Consider the following 21,845-nt stretch of genomic DNA (forward strand, 5'->3'; position numbering starts at 1 on the left):
AAGGAAAAAATATAATTCAATAAATTTTTTATAGCTGTTTTTCTTTGCTATTTAATGAATTTTTAATTCTTTTGTGTATTCATTGATGCTTTACAAAATATTGAAAGGTCTAGAATGGAGGTTGAGGAAATAGATATTTATTCTAAACTGCTGTCATTGCTACTCAGTGACTTTATTGTTACAATGACACTTTTGTTCCCTCATGAAGTGACACATTCAGAGGGTGAGGTGAGATTTCTGCTGTCATTTCATAATAGAAACATGATATAGGAAAAGAATTTATTGGAAAGAGATTGCTCCTTCCTGTCCAGGTTCTATTACAAGTAATTAGCTATCTGTTGCATAGCAAGAATTAGTTTCCTTCATTCCAATCCACAGTAGCAGGGAAGATTAATTTATTGTCCTTTTAAGAATAAAACCAATACCATCAACATTTTTAAAACTACTGATGGCCAATCTAATTTTACATAATTGCAAATTACCATAGAAAATGTAAAGGCATCATTCCTTTCTAAAATCTGGTTTGTTTTGGTTTGTTTTGGTTTGTTTTTTCATGAGGGCAGTACTATTTTTCTCTTAGGATAGCAAGCTCACATAACATAAAGTTATTTTTCCATCCTTTTAAATATGTTGGCACAACTATCTAAGACAGACTTTTAAGAAATTAATTTCTGAATCAAGAGCTCTACCTTTGAGACAAAATAAAAGTGGCAAAGTTCTGAAAATGGAAATTGATTTCACCTGTAAAGAGGATTACAGTATGCATAGTCCAAGTAGTCTGCTTAATAACACTTCAGCAGAGATGTGAATCCAACTATATAAAAGAAAGTTCACATATGCACCATTCTGTGTAGCCTAGTCCAAACACTGTAGTTTGGCAAGATGGTATATCCTGTTCTATAGCATTTGGTAAAGAATTAAAAATGTGGTAACCATACACTATGAATTACTGAACTACAGCAAACATTCTCTAACAGTAAGATTATTTTAAAAATGGTGCTCACATTTTATTTTGAGTATTAGAGTAGGACTGTTTTTGCTGTAACAAATTCCAAGGTTCATGTGATATAATTTGGCTGATTAAAAAAATAAATTAGACATCTATGTACGTACACCTATATCTACCTCTAGATCCATATCTATTCATATCATGGCACTTCACATATCTTCATTACATAATTACTAGAGAACATATGGTATTTTCTGAAAGGGATTTTAAAATCCTATTGATTTTCAGAGTGTGATGTCCAGGAAATACAAGCTTCTTATTCTTTCTTGTTGTTCCTATTTTTTTTTTTTTTTACTGTGAAGTCTACCTGTTATTGTCTAACTTTAGATCACTCACCAAATCAGCACTGAAATCTTTTCAAATAGGATATTTGAATCTTTTCAAATTGATATTTCATGTTCTATTTATTCTTCTTGTACTGTTTAATTAGTGACCAGGGAAGAACTTGATAGTACTGAAGAAGCAGGAAATTAGTCCTTCCATTATGATCAGTTGAACGTGCTAAAGCCCAGAAGTTTCCATGTAGAATAATGTATCAGGCAGAGAAAGAGTCCCTAATTAAATATGTAGGTATGTATTGGGTTTATCTGGCCAGGTTCTGGTAGTGGAGGGGCTACAGGGGAGCTTCTGTGACAAGATGCCAGAAGCTTTCCCCATGTCCAGCAGAGCCATTGCAAGCTGGCTTCATGACAAACCCACCACTGGCCAAGACCGTACCAACCAGGAATACTAGTAATGCCTCTGTGATAGCCTATTTAAGAAGGAATAAAAAGTTGTTGGGCAGATGAAAAGTGAAGCCAGCAAAGAGTGGAGTGAGAACATGTTAACAACAATGCAGACGCCAAGGTGAGCGGAGAAGGAGCGAGAGGACGTCCTCCAGGCGCCAGAGCTGAGCTTCCCCTGCAGCCCATGGTATAGACCATAGGGAAGCAGCTATCTCACTGTAGCCCATGGAAGACAATGGATGTGCAGAGATCCATCTGCAGCTCATGGAGGAGCCCACACAGGAGCAGGTTGATGCCCAAAGGAGACTGTGACCCCATGGGAGGCCCATGCTGGAGCAGGTTTTTCCTGGCAGGACTTGTAGCCCTGGGGGGGGCCACACTGGAACGGCTTCTGCATGAAGGACTGCACCCCATGGAAAATTGACCCACTTCTTTACAGAAGAACTGTTACCTGTGGGAGGGAGTTATGCTGGAGAAGTTTATGAAGGACTGTCTCCAATGGGACGGACCAGACTCCATGGGGAGCAGGGGAAGGACTCCTCTCTCTGAGCAGCATCAGGAACAACCTGTGATGAACTGATGGTAACCCCTGTTCCTTGTCTCCCTGTGCCATTGCGGGGGAGAAGGTAGAACTTGAAAAAATGGAGGTGGGGAGAATGTGTTTTTTAAGACTTATTTTATTTCTCATTATGCTGCTCTGATTCTGTTAGTAATAAATGTAATTAATATCCCCATTTCAGGTCTGTTTTGCCCTTGACGGTGATCAGTGAGTGATCTTCCCCTGTCCTTTCCTCAACCCATGAACCTTTGTTATATTTTCTCTCCCCTGTCCAGTTGCAGAGGGGAGACTGATAGAGCAGCTTTAGTGATGTCCAGCCAGGGTAACTCATTGCATGGTCAAGCAAAGATGCTTTTGCCAACAGCAGACCACTGGCAGGGCTTGGAGAGACAGAAATAAACTTCTCAGGCATCATAAGGGGAGAACAGGTACAGAGGAATTCTTAAAGAGGTTTCTGAGCCATTCGTTTTTTATACATCTTATTTTTGACTTTCAGGTTTCTCTCCATAAAGAATTAACCACTTGAGTTAATATTTCAATACAAGTTGGATTCCTGTATATTTAGCTTTGTAAGTTTTACAATGCTTCAAGGAAAGATTTTAGAAAGATTCAAAGAGTGGTCTGATTTGCTGTTCTGTCAGACAAAGTGATAATAACTCTTACCAGAAGTAAGAGATTCCCTGTTCCACACTAATAAAATGGTACTTTATTATTATTGGGTTTTTCTGTGTTACTCTAGGCCTTTTCACAATCATAATTTCTTCAGAACAATTTTGTTTGTTTGTTTCTTTTCTAATACTATCTTTATGTTTCTCAGATATTTGGGAATCAATATTCCTTGAAAATAGTTTATTTGCCTAAGATCAGTGAAATGTCTTAAAGACAATCAAACAGCTGTATTCTGCAAGATTCAGCACTCAGAATATTTGAACTAGTATTTGCTTAGTTTAGAATTAAAAAAATATCATAGGTAAATAAAGAATATTAAATTACTTTCCATGCTATTTTATTATTGGTGGAAACTTACCTGAAAATAAGAGTAAAGATTCATCTTAGCTAAATGCATTTACAAGACATTTTAATGTAGACAATTTTTGTTACAACAATTTGTTGTAGCATGCTTTTGAATATAAGTTGTCTGCAAATACACAAAGATCTGTAATTTATATGAAAAGTGTTTGGATATTGAAGACTGTGGGCAATCTCTTTTTCTCCATCTTTTTCAACTTTAAAAATGAGTTAATTTAGAAAAAGATACAGTTTTGATAGGTTTTTTCCTATTCAAAGCCAGATTCAATTGAGAAGATCTTGGTATAAGCTAGCACAGCTTTTTGAAAAGCCATTCTTTTGCTAATACATTGTAGAAAATAATTTCTATTTTTCACATCACTTAAAACAATTTTTCAGTGTATAATTTAAATAAATACTTCAAAATATATATTTGTAATATTTACATAAAGTACTTTTGAGGACATTGCTTATGCATATTATAGATATGTCTTTGTGATTAAATATCTTTGAAATATTTTATTGTCAATACAAAAATATATTGATCAAAATATTTGAGTCATAGTCTAAGCTAGAGCTACTTAGATGCATTTACATATATAGATATTTTCCATGGACATTTTTAATGTTATCTCTGAAAAGATAAAACTATAATCAGTAAAATATTGAGCTCTTGAAAGATTCTCAAAAAAGGCAATGCTGAGTTATATAACATTATCATTATTCCTCCACACTGTGTATAGCTACAGAGATGAAAAGAATAAACAAACTTGAATACTATATACTATACTTAAATATTATAAAAACGGTCATTTGTAGGAACAAGGAGATAAAATAGTATGATTTCAACCTTCATTTAAGTTTCTCTACCTTTATGGATTTAAGTCTGACTATTAATACACTTTTTGTGATTTAATTTCTTTCACAGATATACTTAATTGCTACTATGTGCTTGAATGTTCAATAAAGCCAAGCAATGAAGAAAAAAAAGTAGCAGGACCTCTTACAAAGGCTAAAATGAAACTTTTACAAAGACAAGAGTGAGTAATGCCTCAGTGCTAATTACAGTGGTATAGCCAGAGCATATAAACAGTGTGAAACCTCATTAAGCTCTATTAAATGTGCGCTTATCATTTATCTGGTCAGATAGATGAATAAAAAAGTGTAGTTATTTTAGCTCTACTGTCAACCTTTGCTTCTCAGTGGGGAGTATTCTCATAGGATTTGGTTACTGAATAATGTGCCATGAATGAAGGCTCCCTTTCAAGCTTCAAAGAGCAATAGATGTTCTATATATGGAATAAGAAAAATAAAATGTGTTGTGATGTTTGTATAGCTCTACAGAAAAAATGCCATTAAAGATAATGTTTGCAATAAAAAAAAAAAAAAAAAAAAAAAAAAAAAAAAAAAAGGAAACATTTAGGGACATTTTAAGAGTGTTACAACAGAAATTAGGGTTTTTGCTTGTTCTGTGGTCAAATCATTTCTGTATTCTCATATCTAAAAATACACTTCTTAAACTTATATCTCTCCGTCAGTCTCTGCAAACTCTACACATAGTTCAAAATGATACCACAAATAAGAAATGTCAACTAGTATTATCATTCCTTTATTTAGCAACCAGGTGTCTCGGTTATGCTGGGTGAATTAGACATATGCTAGAACTATTATAACTGCTTTTATTAATAATACATTATTGTGCAGTAAGCATCGGTTTCATTATTTAGTAAATGTGATAGGATACCGAGAAAATGGACCAATGTTCAAAGGAGATTGATTTGTCCATGGATAAATGTATTGTATTACAATCACTGTTCTCATTTAAAGGAAGCAAATGAAGAACGTATGTCCCCATCTTCCCAAGTCATAAACATATATCTAATTTTAAATTATCAGTAATTCCACTCATTTTAGCAAATTTAGATGGCAATCTCTTTTTTACACTGTCCCTATGCATCGAGAAGCAGGGAAAGCAACTGAATCTACATTTTGAAACTAATTCTGTATTTCGTCAACATCAGTGATTTCCTTCTCTTTGAGACAACTCATCCAAATGTTGTAACTATGTCATAAAGAGTGTAGGAAAGGCCAGTGCTGTTCTGATCTCCAGCAGTCATTTTGCAGGTATTGGCTTTCTACCAGCTCCTAGAAACTGAATATTCTTGTTTGTTCAGAGGTGCATTAATGGTTTTGATATAGGATATACCTACTATACTACCTATTTGATATACCTACTCTGACATAACTCAGCTTTCAGCTGATCTCTGATCTCTTTACATTTATTTCTGTTTAAACTACAGGGTGTGAACTTTTTTACAGGGAGTAAACCTGGACCTTGCCCTGGTTAGATTGCAGATATTACATGAACATAAATATAGGAGCTAGCCAAGGAGTTAATACATTTAATGGCAATTCTTTTTTGTGGCAGTACTGTTAAGTAATGCTTAGTCCTGATGTATTTTAGCTTTACATTAATTGCAACCAGATCTAAACAGCTTTTTAAGCAGAATCAAAGTAAAATATATTTTTTTTAAATTCTTTGCCTCTCGCTAAAAACATATGCTTCTGTGCAAGTAAGGAATGGCTAGCATTAGAAACTTCAAGCTTCATGATCTTTTAAAGGGGATCAGAGTACAGGTGCAAGGTATAGCTTTGCTATATTAACATTAAATGTCTCTTGAGTTAAAAATTATGCTGGGAAATAAAACTAATGTATAAAAGATAAGATTTAACAGTTACTTTTTTCTTTCTTTTTAATGGCCTCATGATACATTTTATTTTTTTCAACTTCCCAAAGTATTCAGGGCCAATCATTTTAAAAAGGCCAACTGTTTATAACTGGTACTCAACTAGTCTGTCTGAGACCAAGTAACTTGCAGAACTGTAAAAATCTGTAAAGATATATTAATATTTATATATTAATATATTACAATGCATGAATGCATATTTTAAAACTCTCGTGCACGTATTTTTGAAAAAAAGCAAAATTAGGTTGTGGTTTACTCACTTTTTACATCTCCACTAAACACGTCTAGGAATTCAGAAGACAGTCTCAGGATATACTGCATGAAAACTGCCTACGGAATTTTCAGATAAAAAAGGTGATACACATCAACATTAGGTTTTTCTATAATCCTGCTGTTGTTGAATCAGTGCCACCATTTTTTAGGGTACTGAGACCTAAGATTTACACAGTGCCCAGAGCCATGATACTAACATTAAGCCGAGCTCATACCTACTGTTTGGAAGACTGGAGTCTAACTATAAATCTTCTCATCTCTCCCCGTAGTGCATTTCAGTATTATATGTTCTTCCTAGTTTGTAGCTGTACATCTCATGAGTAAAAAATCTGGATTTATTTCTGAGAGAATTTGTAATATAGATTTTTCTCTTTAGATGTTGCTTCCAGTTACAATATAGTTTCTAGTATTTTGTCTGTCAAGTTGCTATTTTTATTTGCTATTTTTTAAAAATAATATTAAATATTAATAATAATAATGTTAAACTCCTTTAGAGTTTTTACACTGTAAACCTTAGAGCTGCCTTATCATAGCATTACCATATTAAAACAAAAATCAAGAAGAAAGAATTTACCTTTCAACTTAAGTCACTTTAACACTAAGAATGACAGCTGAAGACAAGGAGTACAGGAAAAGGAGTCCACTCTTCTAATAAAGGGAGAAAAAATAATTCAGTATGACCACTCTTTGTTAAATGTGGGTGGAAAACAAGACAATGGAAAATAGAAGTCTGATCTTCAGAGGTCTGAACAGCTTTTCAAGGTGCTGACTATGGCCCTTTTGCCATTCAAGGTGATGCATTTAAGAGGTTCTATAAAAAGGGTCTTGGTTGAAAGTACTGCATTTCCAAAGGTTACTGGCAAACCATCTCAAAATAATGAATTTTTTTAATTACATCTTTTCCAAAATAGTCTGTATTTGCTTTCTGTTATTCTCAGAGTCCCATAAACTGTGCAAATCTGTGCCCAGGGTACTTCATTCAAAATGAACTCCTGGCTACAAAACTGTATTGCAAAAAATAAATCTCCTGGGGTTTTGAGTTTTTCCTTTGATTTTTGTCTGTTTCACAATAAAACATCGTAAGTAGGAACAGTAAACAGTGGTAAATTGTGTCCCCTCACATGTATAAGGCAATATTTGGCTTTTGCTTTATCATCACAATTAGGATCTGGCTGCATGCCTACATAATCCAGGCAAACCTTTTCAAAACTTCTTTGTGAACTGTGTCAGTGTCTTAATGTTTAATAATGAGACCAAAACATGACAAGTTATGCCAGTGTCATAAACAGCGTCACTGATGATTGATTTGCAGATCATCGCAAGCAAACCCCACATGCCTTTCTAGTTTCCCCACTCTTCACCAGTGTGTAGGGTCATAGGTTCACTTGCTTTCAAAGTTCCTGTAATATTGTTCTTTTTTTTCTATGTGAATACAGTATTTGGTAGGGACACCGACAACCTGTTAGTCCTTAGTTATAAATTTAACATATGTAAAAATGTGTAGTAATAGCTAGAATTTTCAATCCAGGTACAGCACTGTTTTATTATTTCTCAATAAAAATGGGTAGGGTTTTTATTTGTTTTTTTCTTTAAGTAAAATCTGAATTTGTTTAGAAGTGAGCAACAGTATTCCTGTAGGGTTTTAGAAGAGACTTGGGGGTATATTTTGTTTTTATTTAGGTTTTGTTTTTTTTTCTTTTCACAGAAACAGCATTTGGACCAGAGTTTGCAATCAGTGAATATTTATGTTAGCAGTAATTATGCTCAACTAATTATCACAGAGGAAAAGGTCAGAATTAAGTTTCTTCATTGGACACCTGCTGTATAGATAATTAAGTATCTCTATGGTTTCTTTCATTACTGCATTCAATAACTGCTAATTATTGGGAAACTAGCCATAATCAGACATGATTTGAGGAGATACAAGACAAGAGAGAAAAGAGAGAGACAAACAAAATTTTCAAAACAGGGCACTTTGGTCTAGATTTTTCATCTTAAATCCAAATTGTCTAAGGAAGAGCTGTGGAGACTGTCAAATAATAACACCTCAGGTAGGAACACCTTAAAATGTGGAAACGAGTGTTCTTTAAAAGTGTCTTGGGTTACACTGTGGGTTTTTTTCTGTCATGTGTTACTCTATTCCTGTGTCTCTTCCTGCTAATCATCCCAATGGCAGAGTCTATATAATTGGTCATGCTCTTGTGCTGTCCCTCCAAAATAATTCATACCTCCATTTCGATTACTAGTTCTAATTAAGCTTCCCATCTTCCCTGCAGAACTGAACTGACATGTGCTGTAAAAATGTAATTTACTGTCTGTTATAGACTTTTTCCCATCCCATGGTCATCTAATATTCATTGACTTAAAACTCTAAAGAAAGTCATCTATCTGTTATATCTACATTCTGTTACTTAAAATGAGGAAGGTCTCCCTAAGGTTCCTGTATGCCATATGGAGATAGGCAGAAGGTTTTGAATTGTTCTGGAAAGTGAATCTTCATATGTAAACTCAGGCCTGAAAGTTAAGTAGACAAAGTCTTATTCTGATAGTTTGCAACGTCTTTCCTTTCCCTGTGTAATCAAAACTTTTATGATAGCTTGCTTGCTATGCTTGATATCGTAATGATTTAAAATTAATAAGAGGGAGTGACCTTTGGAATTTTTCCCTCTTATTTAAGGATAACTTCGCATATTGCTTAAAAAAAAAAAAATCACAACCCAACATAATCTCATTAGATTTGCAGTCAGAAGCAATTCCTTAAAAAGATTAAATATAGCCAGAAGCTACTGTGTGATATAAATTCCAAGGAAGACAGATAAAAATTAGGGTCATAACTTTGAATTCTTAGTTTCTAAGAATGACCTCTATAAAATCAGTATTTTTACATCCAAAAGAAAATCACCTGTTTTTTAGTAATGCTCCAACAACTTTTAAAATTCAAAATAAAACAAAATTACCTACTATGATGTTAGTTACTTTTCCATTCAGATTACATAATTTTAGTGTGTCCCTTTTGCAAAAATTCATATAATATAGGTGATGTTTCTATAAAATGTGAATTAGACTCAAAAAATAAGATACCAGTTTAATATTTTATCATTCATATTTAATGGCCAGCACCTGTATTGCTTGTTAAAACTGCATTTTATTTAGTTTGATTATCAGTGTTATATATGAGAGTCCCAATTATGTCCTCTGTCCTGGTGTCTACAAAGCACCACATAAATTTTTCAGGTAAGAACCCCATAAAACTGCCTTATCTTCCCTCTTTCTGAGATGGTAAGTGGTCTGGAATCAAGCAGAGATACCTGACTTTCTTCAGAATTAAATAGGTCTGTTGATGAAAGCCACATGGACATACCATCCTGGTCTTGCAGCAGTGACAAAGATAATTTACCTGAAATAGTTCCCTTAGGGTATTACATCATATGATGTTTTCATGTTCTGGTTAATATCTGTCTGTATTTAACAGCCAGCTTAGAAAAAAAATCAACTACTTCTACAGAGCCAGTTGGTACCTAAATTGGAGCTCAGAAAGTAGTAAAATGCAAGAGTCCAGGTGTCATAATTCCTAAGGCTAGTATACACCTGATTTTCTACAGGTGACTTGAATTATGACTAATTTTTTCAGTGAACTTTTTCAGTTCATTCTCAGAAACACTGGTCCTGAGAGGAACAAACTATAACTAGTAGACCAAAATGCATGATTCAGAGTTGGTACTCTGCTCTTTCCACAAGAGATATCTAGCTTGATAAATGTTCTAGATCACACATAATGCCTGACATTCAACACAATTTTAGGCACTCCCAGCTACAGTACTCCTATAAGATTCAATCTTTACCTAGAGAAAGGTGAGTATGAGAGGTACATTTTACTGCTGAAAGACTTGAGTGAAGTTAGCATCATAGTAATGTCATTAAATGGGTAGGTGTGTACAAATAATTACTTTTTCCAGAGGAATACAACTATACTACAAAAATTTTAACCATCATTATTTAGTTTTCTAAAATATATTGTCAGGAATGTGGGGTAGAATTAGTTACTAGAAACTCAGTAGAGCTTATACCTACTCCACACTCCAGTCGTTTTAATCTCAGTCCTAATTTTGTCTTGTTCCAACAGACTGTTCATAACCTTGACTACATACTGACCTTTTATTTTCCTATGAGTCTGTATTTTAGTTTTTGTGTTATTGTTTTTTTTTCCTTAGAAATCAGGTGATGCAGATAACTTAGTAATATTTTCATTCTTTGAACAATATCTGCAGTGAAACTTCGAAACTTTGAAACTTCGGTTTTCAAACATTGATATATGAACAAGTCAAGGTAATTTTAAAGAACAAAGAAATAGACTTTAGCAGGTGAATTTCTGTTGACTGATTCTATCACTGGATATGATCAGCTCCTACTGAAAGATCACCAAAACTCTTTTAAATTGTAAAGGTATTATTTTGCTGCATATTGGGGGTCATTATCAGTTCCTACAAGAACAAAGGCTCTTGATTGTTTCTGCTTCAAAATAAAGCTAAAAGGATAGAAGTCCAAATCTTATGTTTCAATTAAGGAAGGAAAACACCTTTCCTGGGGAAAAAATGTAATCAGTCTCCTACTGAATAATGAAAACCAATTAAAAAATATTGCTAATTTGGAGTACAACAGCCGTAATAGGACATCTGTAATGCTTCTTGGTTACCTGCTTCATGTTCTGAGAGTGATTTATTACTAAAAAAATAACAAACCTATCTGGAATAACATCAGTTCTCTCTGGGGTTCTGGAAATTTCTTTGCCAATATGCCAGTGAAATTGAAACAAGACTTTTAGCTTCTGTTTTTTATTTTTATTATGCAAAACATGTTTTGTCATGTTATTAAACACATCCTAAATGAGTCTAGACAGTAGTTAAATTGCTCCCCATATTCTGATTCAGTGTTTTACTAAATATGCTAATCAATTTGAAAAAAAAAAGTATCATGATGAATGTCTTCAGATAGCCTGGGGAATAGTTATGGGGCCTGTTTACCAGTATTTCCAATAATCTTTTCCAATCAGTAATTGAATTTATTTGTGTTCTCACATAGGAAAAAAGCACTTATGTCAGATACCCTTCTTCTTCTTTTTGAAGACTGAGTATATACAAGGTATAAATTTAACAGTGTTAAGAGATGTAAGACAACATAATTTGATAAGCAGTGATCTGGAAAACTTAAATTCTAACCTAGATCAACAAAAACGGGGCCTTTCATGAGTTTTAGATGAACGATGTTCTTGATGGCTCCCTGATCTGCACTTTGAATCTTTACTCTTTTGAAATAAATTGGTTGAAAGATATACAGTAATACATTGATTGAAATCTTTATTAATTTAGTACTATCAGGCAGGTTGAAAAGGGGAAAAAATATAGAGTATGAATATTACATTTGAGTGAACAATCTCTATATCTGTGAAAATGCTGAACTATTTGCAATGGAATATATCACTGTAGGGTCTGGCTGTATTTTTTTTTTATAGTGGTGGTTTGTTCTTTTTGAAGTTCTCATTACAGCAACATTTGAACTCAAAATTGAGTTCAATATTCAATATTCAACCATTAATTGTCCTGGGTAGAGGTTGCTTTGAATCTAAAAAGTCACTTATAAAAAAATCTTACAAAAAAGTAAATGGGCAGTTTATTATTGCCAGGAAAGCTTTATACATAAAAAAAGGATAAGCATAAGCAAATGTGCTTTTTTATTTGGAACATACAGTCAAATTAGCAGTATGTGATACATTGATGAGAGTTAGAAAATTAAAGGGACTCATCACTGGATGCAAGTAAACATGCAGAATACCATAATCCTAGTGAGAGTATTACCACAGAAAAGCATTTAGATTTTTTTTTTTTTATTTTCAATTAAGAATATTTCCAGTGTTGTCTTCCACACCAGACCAGTATATGCAAGAGTTACAACCACAGAATCATAGAATTGTTTGGGTTGGAAGGGACCTTAAAGATATAGTTCAACCCCTCTGCTGGGGGCAGGGACACTTTTCAACAGATCACTTTTCAACACATCCAGGGATGGTGCATCCAAAACTTCTCTGGGCAACATGTCTCAGTGCCTCACCACCCTTATAGTAAAAAATTTCTTCCTAATATAAAATATAAACCTACCCTCTTTCAATTTAAAACCCATGTCACAATCCATCAGAAGGGGCAAAATGTTCATTGTAAATTCTCATCAGGCTGAACAAAGACACTGGACCACTCTGGCAACCAGCTTACTGTTTAGACTGAAAATTTGTTGGCGAACAAGCCCTTACATTTCTTACAATACACTTGCACAAGAATGGAGGCTAGCAAGCCTGTAGATTTTGTACAGGACAAGTTCTCAGCTGCCACAACAAACTCCTCAAAAGTGCTGGCTCACAAGCTGCAACACAGCAATAATAAAAGGTGCTAGCAAGCAAGCCAGAAACACATCCACAAGCACCCCACTTCCACAACAAACTTCAGTGCTGAGTGTGGGGTAGACTGCCCCACCTCTGCAAGACTCTCTCTTCCAGCCACATCTTTGGTGTCATAATGGTCAGAATGTTTGAGAAAAAACATACTTATGTCTGGTCAGACACACACCCCTTGTTTTATCATTACGTGTCCTTGTCAAAAGTCCCTCTTGAGCTTTCTTGTAGCCTCACTTCAAGTACTGGAAGGCTGCAATGAAGTCTAGAATCCTTGTGCCCTCAGACTGAACAAAGCTAGTATCAGCTCTAAATCAGCAGTTACTGGAACTGTACCTGATACCATATGGCCTTTCTTTTTCTAACATTTAATACAGAATTTTGAAATTAGCTTTTAAAATCTTCATATGTTAACATTTACTTTCTGGATTTTCACAGTATAACATCACAGTATAACAGGAAGCATATGTGATGTATTCTGTTCAACATTTCAGAATTCCCTTAAAACCAACATAATGATTTAAGATTGACTCTCTGTGATTATTAGCAATTTAATAAAACATATTTTTTTTCTCTACTTTCTATATTAATGGTGGAGAGAAGCAGTGCACCTAAAATCTGAACTTCTCCATAGAGATTCCATTATTTATCCTTCAATAATGTAATGAACCATAGGTGGTATTGTTCTTAACTTAGGTGGTTCATTAAGTGCCCTAAAATTACAGATTCACAGAATGGGTAAGGTTGAAGGGACCACAGTGCTGAAATAGTTAAATTAGTCCTGAAATGACTTCTCTAGAATAGTCAGATTTAAAAATTATCTCTAGGCATTTCCTGTTGACTGGTTGCTGGTTGCTCTGTGCATGGTATGTTGAACCTAGTTGTTTTCTTATACTGATTGGTATTGTTCTAATGCCTCTTACTGTTTTCATACACTCTTTATGACTCTGGCTCCCCATGATCTAACTAATAATTGACATTAGGAATTTGACTTAAACAAATTTTATAAAACAGATATCACAGTGCAAAACCAATACATTATCTTGAAAATTCTTTAATTATTTTGACTGCATTGAAATAGCTGGTTAGAAACTTTGAATCTTTTATCTGATTCAACCTCATTAAAAGCAAAAGCTTGCAAGTTCCAATATTATGTATCTTATCACCAAGTGTAGTTATGGAATTTTTATGTATGTAATCCTACAACCATATAGCAGAGAAAATGAGATTACTCAAAAATATTACACTTCAGTAAAATTCACATGAATATTGCATATATACTTACAGCCATCCTGTAGAAACAATGAGATTACAAGTACTGTACTCCCTCTAAGGATAATAAGGAAAAATATAGTACTATACATGATTATATTTCTTAAGTCTTTGTAAAAGACAATAGAGACAATGCTTTTATATAATAATAAAAGTACTGAAATGTCACTATTAGTTCTTCCTAGAATTAGCTCTTGCAATTTATTATTAATACATATAAGGAGGGCATTGATATTTCCTTTTAATTTTACCAGCCAATTTAGAAAATACAGTGGGGAAAAAAAGAGATTTTAATTATATGGAAAGAAAAATAACACAGGGAAATAAATTTTGTATGCTACTATTAACTAAGATAAGCATTTTTTGAAATTGTTTTTTGTTTATTTATTTATCTTTTTCTTGAAGAATTGCTAACCTGTTCCAGTGAGAAGGAATTCACTGTGGGATTAGGTTTTTTGCTGATGCAATACTACCTGTTATAAAGACTATACAAAATCTCATTTCCCTGAATGAAGCAGAAATAATACAACAAAAAAAGAAAATTTCTTTCCAAAATGTTAAACTTTTTTTTCAGCGTTCAGTTAGTCCAGAGTCCAAGCTATTCAAAATTTTCTCAGAACCAAGTAATACATATGAATTCAGGTTGTTTGATCATTCTTGATGCCTCCCTGTGAAATTTTCTACTTCTTTAAGCTGCTTTTCCCTTCAGATACAGAAACAGAGGAGTGTGTTTCACTGTACATTTCAGCTGCATTTTCTCCAGATAAGAACTATCAATATATTTTCAAAATAGGAACAATTCTTTTATCAAGTCAATTAAGTAGCAACTTGCTGTATTGCCCTTAAGAGTCCTGAAATGTCAAAAAAATCCCAATTTAAATAAAATAACTTCTAAAGACAGTGTCAATTTTAGAACAGCAATTATTAGCTGGAAGTCTTTAATAATGTCTGAACTATTTCCTTCATCTTTCATATAAGTTATAATTACATGACACAAAGATTATGTAAAAACATACAAAGGTAGGCATTTATCTTGGTAGAGACTAATCACAGTGTTTTAGGAAATGAAACTACTAAAAGAAAAGCAACTATACATTTTTTAGATAAGATAGTTCTGCTGTTCATACAGTTATCAGACTTAAATCACAGATATGGTATATCAAGGTGGAAATCAAGTTTTTATTTCAGAAGAAAAGGTGAGTTTTCAATAGAGACATATTTTTCAGGGAGCAAATGGAATTTAAAAAAAAAAAAATCTCAGGAAGTGAAGTGATTTAGAGATTCTGAAAATCATTAGTTTTGCCAGTGTGATTTCTCAGTATTTATCTGGACACATGGCAAGATGAGATGCGGGATGGCAATATTAAAAGGTGCTATAACGTATGCTAAAAGACAAGTAAAATTATATGGTTAATTGCAGAACTGTTACTTAAGCTAAAACATAAAGTTATTGTAGCTGAGGATCCAGGAATAACTAATCTGGTAAAGCTCTGGCAATCTACAGTGCAATGAACAGAAACCCAGTAGGTTAGATGAGTTGAAGGAAGCGATGCATAGCCTTCAAATATTAACTGGGAGCAGAAGAGACCATCAGACTGAATATATGCTGCAAATGTGCAGTGTTTACATGCAACAAATGTGAATACATTTTACATATATAGTTGTATAATAGATACATATAATTTATGCAAATGTTTAGTTAGGAAATTAGAAATCACTGTGAACAGAAATGGTGGCCAGTTTTAAACTTTAGGATAATAATTTATTGCATTGCTATTCACTAGTAATAAACATTGTCAATCTTATTTTTTACTCATTACCAGCAATTATTACTAAGTATATAAAACAGTCTTCAACACTTAAAATTTAAAAAGAACAGCAACATGGAGCTTATACGGTGTAGTCAGAATTGACAACCACAGCCCCTGGCTCTCTCAGTCCCTGAGATCAAGATGGTGATGTCTGAGAACTCTTTGAAAAGGGAAGCCAGAACCAAAGCAATATTCATTGTTTCCCATCTCCACTCTCTTCACTGATGCTTTGTGTTCCACAGGTCTCTCTTCAACAGAAATGAGATGATCTTACCTGCTAAGGTCATCAAATCTGTATCTGTACTTGTTATCACTTTGCCAAATACTGTTTGTTGCTTACTTTACATTCTATACTTTTCTTTATCAGATTTTACTACTTAGACATATTTTCCTGAACCCTGCTTGTGGACCTATTCTTCAACTCACTTTTGCAGTAACATTTTACATACTGCTGACATGACAGATCTTGTATTAAAACCTTATGAAATGCTTAATGTGCTGATATGGATTACTTATGTATAGGTGTAAGAAAAATAAATATTAAATTAATCTTGTTTGGTCTACTTGTACCTTATATATACAACAGGTCACTGTTCTGGCTGCAATGCTGAGTGTAATAGGCTATTGTACAGCCTATGACACTCCTAGTTGCACAATGCCTGCTTTGAGTGGGAGATATGAAAGACATACTTCTAAAGAAAATATCTGGTGTTTTGGTAACTGTGGTAATCCCCCAGGATATAAAGAACGCAGCTGCAAAAATTTAAATCCAGGTCTTCTTATCTCTTAGAAAATGCTCTCCTTGGAAATTTATTCAAAAGCATTTGATTTTAAGTGAAGTAACTGAAATAACATAGCACAGAGTTTTAAAATGCAAAGTACAGCTTGTTCTAAGCATACTGGATACATTAAATCTCTTTTGCATTTGTTCGTATTTTATCTAGACGTTTGCAGTTGTAAATATATGCATGCTTACCATCTTCAGGTTTAAGGTCTAAAGTATCTTCAAGCAACTAAGCAAGTTTGACAGCATTTTTCTATACCATTCTCTAGGAACTAAAAAAATTTTATTTAAGCATAGTTTTCATCTATGATTTGTTTTACCATGTTTAGAAACAAGCTAAAATTTTGAAAGCATTCACGCTGTTTTGAGTCTAACTGATTCTGAATGCAATATTTTGTATATGGTTTTTAAATATTACTGAAAGAAGAAATATTGGATGCTGAAAAATAGCATGTATGCACACACACATACACATTTATCATAGTGCAGAATGTTAAAATAATGTAGGATGACTGACAATACCATCATATGCATTAATAAAACATGGAATAATTTCTCTTTAGATATAAAATTATGTATTCATATCAATATTCATGGAGGTTATTTGATAGTTACATCACACATAGCAGAACTATATCTTCTGTCAAATGCTTTCTAGCAGCTCTTACCAGTCAACTCTTTTCACTGTTGTCTAAAAAGTACTTTTGTGTGCCTGTCTCTGTAGATCAGTGTAAATATTTGGGTTTAACCAAAGATTTCAGGGATGAATTTAGGTAGAATTAAGAGAAAAAAGTCCAATATGCTTTAAAAATCTTGTGACTAATATAAATATAAAATATTTAATTTTAAAACTAGGAAAAAAACCCTGACCTACAATTACTAAGGGTAAAAAAAGAGAAGCTATATTTTTCAAAGATTAATCCATATTAGAGCAGAATTTATTTTTATGTACTTAATATCTAAGGAGGTTTGGATCAATAATGACTATCCTTTCCATTTCTCTGCAAAAAGTGAGAGCACTACTAACTTATTTCATAAAGTTCCTTCTTTTTTTTTCCCTACTCCAAGTTTATTTATTTATAAGGAAATAACTACACTACTACTACAGACAAGAACTTCTTATTGTATAATCCTGTAACTAATTTTGTTCAACACATTAACACAGCCAGAAAGGGGTTTTAGACTAGTAGGGTTTCAGAGCCAAAGGATTTAGGGGGTGTTCTGTTCTAGGTATAGACTACACAGTTTACTTCAGACTAACAAAAGCAATCCCATCCTCAGAAAAAGTAATCCAAATTAACAATACTTTAAGTTTAAAGTGACTTAATTACACTCTTAAAAAAATTACACAGAGACTTTTTTAAAAAAGAAACTAAAAGACTGTGCATTGACAACAGATGCAGACCTAAATTAGTAAGGTAAATTAGATATCCAGTTTTAAGGCAAGGATTTTAAGTTGATGACTGCTAGATGGGGAAATGCCTCACTTACAGTATGTCTAAGCAAGCTGCTCTTTAATAAATATATGCGTGTCTCAGGAAACATTTAGAAATGTTGGTTTACTTACTTTCAGTAAAATTCAAACAATTGTAACAAAATGCCTACTAACATAGCTGTCTAAATATAATACTTCTAATGTTTCTCTGGTCATTTTCCTTTTCCATAAAGGTATTTTTTTGTTAGCTCATTTTTTTTGTTGGAAAAACTAAGTGTCTTTACATAGGGATTGACAGTCAGCTTCCTTGGTACGTGTTGAAATAGAGCAAGTTGGAGAGAAGTTCTTAGTGGTACTATTGTAGACACATGGATGGAGTGGCCTTGAAGATAGGAGACTCCAGGACAGAGAGAGAGGATTTGAGGCAGAACCAACAAGTCTGTAAGAAGAAGGCACCAAGGTGACATCCACGGCCAGCCCTAGGACAGTATACTGCACAACTGTGAGTGCTGCATTGAGCTGCCTGGCCTTCCTCCTGGAAAGAACCATCATGCCTCAAGGGACAGGAAAGTCACGTAATTAGCAAAATTGTGCATATTAAACCGTCTTGGTCTGTGAGCCCATTTTGTTTTTGCACCATCAGTTTCACTTTAACTTTGAAACAGAAGTATTCAGGTTTTTTCCTGACAATTTTGCTGTTTGCATGAGTAATCCCCCTCCACTGCACTTCTTTCAGCAGCTGGAAAATTTAGATTAGTCCATATGTATTTTCATAAGAAGAGAGAAGCAGCATTCTTGATCTAAACAGGTGAGAGATAGCAAAGTCTCAAAGAGGAAGCATCTGCTACATCTTCAGTGAGATCAGCCCTTCCCTGTCTGAGCAGTCTGGTTTTGCTTGCAAGTGATATAAACCTTATTCCCCTTGGCCTGGACAATTGTTCAGAGTCTCTACATAACCTGTTGTGGCTGAATCATGACACTTAACAGATTTCAGTTTAGCTGACCTAACTAACTGTCCTGAATACACTAAACCTTTTCACTATGTATTCAAACTGATGAGATTTAAGTGCCAAAAGGAGTTCAGATTTCTCGTGCTTAGCTTACCATAGTCACTTACAGCTTTCATGTTTTAATTGTCACTTCTAAAACAAAGTTTTAGCAAGCAACTGTGCAGATACTTTCAGCACTGAAATCTTTAGATTTGAATACAGATCTTCTTTTTTCATATATTGTATATATATTCATACATGTTTGTCACAAGATAAGTGTTCTTATTTGCTTCTGTGCTGCTTGACTTGTGTGCCACTTCAAATCAACAAACTCCATGTGAGGAGAGGTGTGGACCAGCTGGGTGATCTCAAGACCATGCTACTCCAGCCATATGCAAACATTACGTTACTGCGTAGATTTAACCATAGCCTAGAAACTAATTTACAAACTTGAAACATATTTAGGGACCCAAATCAATGTGGGAGCTCTTTTGCAGCTACACACTTTGGTATATACTTTGACCTGTGCTTTTGTGAGCATCAGCTTATTCAAATTTTAAAGAAGATCTATAGATAATCAGTGGAGAATAGCCAATTTCATATGAATCCATACAGTGCATTTAATGTGCACTACCTTCCATTCTTCTACAAGCGATTTTTCTGTAAAATGCCAATTGATTTCAGTAGCATTTATATGACTGCCCAAAATGCTGACATGATAAATTCTTCACATTTTATAGGTTTGTAGACAGAAAGCTGGAGTTAAAGACATTAAAAAGAAAATTACGTTTTTCAAAATTTATAAAATTATTTCAACTGCCACAACAGTCAATATAGAATATCCTTTATAATAAATTCTCTGTTACAAAGCAATACAAACACCTTCTCTAAACACTTTTGGAAATTCATTCTAAAAACAAATATAATTTTTCAATCTGCAGTGTTCATTGTCAACGTCTGTAAAAAGGGAGTGGATAATCTTTATTTCATGTAAATTAAAGTTTTAGAATTTCACATAGCAAAGCACCTACATTTGTCCCTGTCTAATCTCAAAGCTTCCATTACAATAAAAGTTAAATTTCAGAGATCCAGAAACCCTAAAACTCTACGAACACTGGAGCTGGAAAACTTATGCCAGAGGACCAGTGATGGTGAATGAGGGAAAGGCATATGACAAGCGGCTGAGGCCGCTTCATTTGTTCAAGCTACAAAAAAGGATACTGAGTGGACATTTCTTTGCAGTCTACAGCTGCCTCACAAGGGGAAGTGCAGGGGAAGGAACTGATCTATTTTGTGAACAGTTGTAGGACAAGGGAGGAATGGCATGAAGCTGTGTCAAGCTTCCCCGTTCCAGTGGTCATGACATCAAGCTTGCCAGAGTTCAAGAAGCACTTGGACAATGCTCACAGGCACATGGTGTGTTTCTTGAGGTGGTCCTAGTACGTCACTTACAACTCAGGATATTCTAGGCTTCTAGGATTCTATGATCTATTACAATGGAACACATTATAACTACATATACATTAAAGGTTATGATCCCTCCTGTTGAGTCATGATCTTCAGTGGGAGCCCCTTACCTTCTAAACTTAGAGAAATCTAGGTATGGCCAGGTCTACTTGGTCCCAATTTTAGTGAACAGTCCATGGCTAAAGGGTTATAGTATAAGTACCTTTGGCTAGAAACCTACAGGTTTAGTCTTTGACCTTGCAGAATGCACAGTTAAAAAGCAACAAAGCACTTTAGCTACTTTAGGATTTTCTCTCCTTATTTGACAAGATCTTTGAGCTTTTTACTCATCTGTCTAAAAGTGAGTTTCCTGAGTCTTTGGGCTGGATGTACTGTGCAGGAATCCCTACCAGTGTGATGTTACACCCAGAAGCTGGCTGTAACTTCAGGGGACCAGTTTGCCCAGTTGGCCTGGTCTCCAGCAGCATTTTACAGCCTTTTGCAGACTGATGTGCACTGAAGTCAAACACAAACATCTCATCTCCCCCATCTCTATAACACTTTATGAGAGCACCCAAACAGTTCCTCCTGCAATACTGATCTAGTCTTATCTTAGGACAGAGATGTCAGAAGGGGAGGGGGAGTGTGTGTAGGATGCACTTAAAAATCTGACGAACTTTCATCACCATCAAACGAAAAGTGTGATTTTAATGCTACAAAATACGACTAAATTATGAATCTCGTTATTTTTAACAGATGCATTTTATTTTTGGTTTTGTTATTCATACTTACAGTTTTTCAGCAAAAATGTTAAGGTCCTTTTCAAAAAAATTCTGTATTCATGAAATAACATACTCAATTTTTTTTGAATTTAGACCAACCATTCAGTATCATTTAAGAGGATGCTGGAAAGTGTTAGGAAAGGGAATCAACTACAGTTCCGAGTAGGGCTTTCAAGATTATAAGAGGAAAAAAGACTGAAATTTAATTCAATTAATTTGACAAAACACATTCATGTTATCCCTGAATTCAATAACCTCTGAAATAAATCCCTTTAGCATTACTATTACTATTACTATTACTATTACTGCTATTGCGCATTCACTTGCCAGGTTCAACAACTCACAGAATCTTTCAATATTCTTGAAACTCTATCTGAAAACATACTTTCCTACCTCCTGCCCTCTACCCTGTTTTAGCTTAATGAAAAGCAATAGGCTGAAAACTAGTTGTTCTATAGGCACAGTTGAAAGTGTTGAGTGTGCATCAAAATTAACTTTGATGACTAAAGAATAACACAAATCCCAGGCAAGCAAATGAGTCTTTACAGAAGTAATCTGACTTATTT

The sequence above is a fragment of the Empidonax traillii genome, unplaced genomic scaffold, assembly GCF_003031625.1.
Source record: "Empidonax traillii isolate 1590-97213 ecotype Southwest subspecies unplaced genomic scaffold, ASM303162v1 scaffold88:size1181550, whole genome shotgun sequence".
Classification (NCBI taxonomy): domain Eukaryota; kingdom Metazoa; phylum Chordata; class Aves; order Passeriformes; family Tyrannidae; genus Empidonax; species Empidonax traillii.